The following is a 5,038-nucleotide window of genomic DNA, read 5'->3' on the forward strand; positions in this document are numbered from 1 at the left end:
AAAAGCCCATAACTTCTGCACTTATGGGATACTTCAGAAAGTTAATTTTCTCCACAGACTGTGGTAATTTCAACAAGAATATCCTAATATGACTCAGATACTCGGGAACAACTTCCATGTATTAAAAATTGAGTTTGAAATAGGATTTTAGGCTGTCATTTTCATCAATGAGATTATATTTTGCGCGTGTAGTCCCATTTTTAATAATTTTTAAATCTGAAATTAATAAAAAAACTCCACTGAAAATTTTTGTAAGCTAAAAGGCACTGCTTACCTTCCTCTGATTGCCTCACTCCATAACCGCCCCCCCACCCCGGGCTTCATCAAGGCATTGCATCTTTTCAGAGCCTTATTGCTATTATTTTGTTAATATATTTTATAAAGGCAACAAAACTAAGTATATAGATTTAACAAGGGCTGCAAGTTGCCAACAAGTCTGGTAAGTCATAGCTTGTTTCTAAAACCATCATAATTATTCTTTGTGGGATGTGGAGAGCTTGCTTTGCCTGTATCTGTTTATTAATAAGTTGAACTTTTTATAACAATTAGATACTTGTTTGTGGGGTTTGGACTGAAATCACTAGACTGCTAGATGGATGTTCTCTGTTCCTGAAGGTCAAGGTAGACCTGCCTTCATGTCAGTCACTGCTACAGGTGAAACAAGGATGTTCAAGGAAGAGAACATTTTTATAGGATTAGCTTCTCTGTCTTTACCATAACCTCATGCCTTGATTTCAGTGAGGTATGTGAAATAAAGTGACCAGCACAGAGGACCAATAAGTGTGCACTGTTTCTTGCTTCCTCTCTATTTCAAAGTTGCTCTGGTGGTCTTTTCTCAGGATGGTTTAAGGTCTTCCCAGGTTCAGGGCACGCATACTATTGGATGCATCATCTCAAACCATATTAAACCTGTTTGTATATTATGCATGTATTTCATGCACCCACATCCCACAATAAGCAAAACTAGCCCCTTCTCTTATGCCTTCAATACTAGCCCTGGCACCCATCAACAGGCATTTAAAAAATGTCTACCATGTGACCAAATGACTAGAAGCAATGATAATGTAAAGTGAGAATTCCTATAGCAGAGAAAGAACAGGACTCTTTTCTTAGGAAATGGCTTAGAGTGACTCCGCAGAGGAGGTGACATTTACACTGAGCCTTATGGATGAATTGGAATTGGCCAGATGGAGGGGGCTAGGCATTCCAGACAACTGCATTGGCAAAAAACACAGCTTTCTGTACCTTCTTGATTTTCAAACATTCTAGAGACATGGGATCCATTTTATTTTCTTCCTACCTCTCAGACTGTTCTCTGGATGCCATTTTACTCCAAACCCCATGAAATTAGATGCTGCCTTCAAGGGACTACCCTTGTCTCTTTTTTTTCCCTTTATGCCCTCCGTTAGTAATCTGAAGCTTTCTCCAGACTATCAACCATTACCCGATATAGGACCCTCTCCTTCTTTTTTTTTTTTTTTTCCATGTAAACCTTTTGTTTTAATAAATAAGAAGACCAAATCATGGCTTAGATTCTAAATCACATTTACAGATGAGGAACGCTTCTAGTCCCAAACAGGTGAACAGTGAAGCTACTAGTGCTGGCAGGAATGCATGAGCCCCATGCATCTGAAGCCTAAAGAGCAGAGACTTAATGTCAGAGAACACCACACACATCACCCTCTAGACTCGAGAACGACAGCAGAAGACGAGAGGAAGAGCAGAGACTCGGGGAAGCACTGGTAACCACCATCTGACACCCTCACCTTCATGGTACAGAAGCAAATGTAAGTTGTGCTACTTTCAGTAAGCTAAGAAGGAGGTTTCCTGATCATAATAAGTGAAACTTTCTCTCCTGTTAACAATTAGGCCAAGGGCATTAGCTACAGAGAGGATCCACTGATAAATACAGAATATTAGAACAGCAAAGGGGAAGCCACAGATATCTTGTTTTTTCAAGTATCGGAAACTTCCGCATGACAGAAGGAGAGCAGTGAATGAACTCCACCTTGCCCAAAGGTTTAGTCCAAAAACTTCCTGTTGGCATTTGCACCAAGTAAGGCTCCCCGTACTTCTGGCATCATCTGCTGGGCTATGAGATCCAGCCGGCTTTCTAGGGTATTGGAAACTTTTATTTTATGATCCCCATTATAGATCTCAACTCCACCAGCTATTTCCTCAGGCAGGTAGGCCTCCTGATCAATTTGGACATCAACATCTTTTTTGGTGGCAATTTTGTACATAGGCATCGCTTTTTGCACTGCAGCCTTTACCAGAGGGAAATCCTGCTTCCTGCAACGAACAATCATTCGAGGCTCTAACAGTTGGTACAAACCCTGAAGGACCAGTCCATCCAACAGCACCTGGTACCTGGTTGTATCTTTTACCACTTTGCTGAGTCTCTGTTTTGCTTCATTTAGTAGGTCTGTAATAAGGTCATCTCTTGCTCTGAGGACTTTGAGCCTTGCTTGATTCATCAAAGTAGACATCTGAATTTTCTTCTGCTGCTCAATCTGCTTTTCTTTCTTCTCGTAGTATTCCATAATCTTCAGTCTTTGGGTTTGCACAAGATGACCTTTCTCAATGTTGAACTCTTCCTCTGCCTTCGCATCTATTTCCTCTGCTTTCTCATTGGCTTCTTGTTCAATAAAAGCCATCATATGCTTAATCTGCTTTTGCATGTCAGCATCGCTGAGGGCCATGGCGAAAGCTCTGCTAGGCCGGAGGCCCACTGACTCTAGCTTAGGCTGGAAGGGGGCTGTGGAAGGAAGGGGAAAAGAAAAGCCAGCGGAGCTTTCGGCTTCCTTCGCTTTATAACTCCGGCTTCCGGTTCCTTGGACCCTCTCCTTCTTAATCTCCAGAGCGAAACTTTCTTCTAAATAAAGGTGTTTTGTTCTTTGTTTTTGTTTTTCATTCGCATGATGGGTATTTCCATGCATCCCAAATTAAGCATATCATTTTTTCCAGAAAGTCTGCCCTTTGTTCTTTTTTCCTTATTCGGGTTACTATGAGATCTTCTTAGGCATTTAGATCTAAAATTCTGAGTCATCTCTGACTCCCCACCCCCGCCCCTCCACCTTGGCCACCACATCCAATCAGTTACTCGTCCTTCGCGTAGCTCCTCTTTGTCTTTCACTTCCTCCCCATCCTACTCCCTTCCCACTAGTTAATTATTTTTTTTAAAAGATTTTATTTTTTTATTTGAGAGAGAGAGAATGAGAGATAGAGAGCACGAGAGGGAAGAGGGTCAGAGGGAGAAGCAGATTCCCCGCCGAGGAGAGAGCGCGATGCGGGACTCGATCCCGGGACTCCAGGATCATGACCCGAGCCGAAGGCAGTCGCTCAACCAACTGAGCCACCCAGGCGCCCCCACTAGTTAATTATTGATTCCCCTTTCACCTAGATTATCACCTAGCCTCCTAACCAATCTATCTCTGAATCTATTCCCACTAGCACAGGCTACATACCTAGGTTGCAAAATGCCCATTTCTGATCACATCTCCCCTCTACTAAGGATGTTAAGGACATCCACTATCTAACAAATAAGATTTGAAATGCTCAGGTCATATTTGAGGTCTCTATTATCTACCTTTCCAATATTAAATCAAACATTCATTTTTATGTATCCTTTGCTGCATCAAAACAAACTCATTTGCTGCTTCCCACAGGCACATAGAAATTTTCAATCTCCATTTTTTTTTTTTGTCTAGAAAACCTTTGCACCCCGCAGTGTCAAAATCTGATTTTTAAGACTCAACGAGAAAGCTACCTCCTTCATAGAGCTTCTCCTTATGCTATATATGCTGTCCTTCCTATTGTTTATTTCCCCTGTCCCCCAAGCCTATATTGTATTAGAAGGGAGTTCTCCCTCTTTTGAATTTACACTTAATTTTTTAATTAACAAACTTCACTGTGTTTTTCTGTTTATAATCCTACAACATTTTACCCATAGCTATTAGAGCAATTATTGTACTTTGCATTGATTCTGGAGACTGTCCTCCATAAATATCTGGTGGATGAATGAGTACAGCCTTTATAGATTTTTTTCCCCTTAACAAGTCTGCCTTCACATCTCTAAGGCAATTGAAAGAATATTATACATGGAACGAATTTATGTATACTTACAACAAGTTATTTTAAGGGATAATTTGAAAGCGTGCTTATTTCTGGTATGGAATTGTAATTTTTTTATATGATAAAAAGAGATTAAACTGGTGATTGGATATTTTGTGATACCCTCTTACAGAATATTTGGGTTAAAATTTTGTGTAATAGAACAGGATAAGTCAAGGACAATTAGCAACAACCATAATGATAATTTAATAACTATTGTTTATCAAGAACCAAATATGAGCCACATACTCATCCATATATGTACATATTTTTTCTATCCCTTACATTTTACAGATTTTTAAATTGACGCTCCAAGAGATTAACTTTAATTATCTAAGTAGTCAAGATTACTATTTAAAATCCACAGTTAGGTCTTATTCTCTGAATCATAATCTACTCCTCAAAATATTTCTAGTTACTTAAACATCATACAGTTCCACGTTCCTCCCTTTTTCTCTAGTAAAGCCTGTTCCATTTTTGGTCAACCTAAGATTTGCCTCTGCTCTATTAGGGTGAAGTCATTTTTTCCTGACTTTTTGCATTTGTGTGGTGGTTGAAGGTCTGAAAAATTGAAGTTATCCATGCATGAACAGTCAGGGATGTTCCTCATGGTGGTTCATCCTATGGTATGCAAAGCCTACATCTGAAAGTGATGTGCGTTTGCCCACACATCTATGCACCAGACACAGCTCTTTCTTTAATATTGGCATATTTAAAAAAATTCATTTATTTGAGAGAGGGAGAGTGTGCACAAGAGAGAGCACAAGCAGGGGGGAGGGGGAGAGAGAGAGGGAGAAGCAGATTCCCCGCTGAGCAGGGAGCCCAAAGTGTGGGGCTGGGTCCCAGGGTCCTGGGATCACATCCTGAGCCAAAAGCAGATGCTTAACCAACTGAGCCACCGAGGCAACCAATATTGTCGTAATTT

The 5,038-nt window shown here is 40.4% G+C and overlaps 1 pseudogene; it reads right to left on the reverse strand.

The window, feature by feature from the left end:
- Positions 1-2,021: 2,021 nt before the first annotated feature.
- On the reverse strand, positions 2,022-2,762 carry LOC114200090 (V-type proton ATPase subunit E 1 pseudogene; annotated as a pseudogene).
- Positions 2,763-5,038: the final 2,276 nt, after the last annotated feature.

This window comes from Eumetopias jubatus, unplaced genomic scaffold, assembly GCF_037043125.1.
Source record: "Eumetopias jubatus isolate StellerSeaLion01/CBP00866 unplaced genomic scaffold, mEumJub1_p1.0 scaffold_12, whole genome shotgun sequence".
Classification (NCBI taxonomy): domain Eukaryota; kingdom Metazoa; phylum Chordata; class Mammalia; order Carnivora; family Otariidae; genus Eumetopias; species Eumetopias jubatus.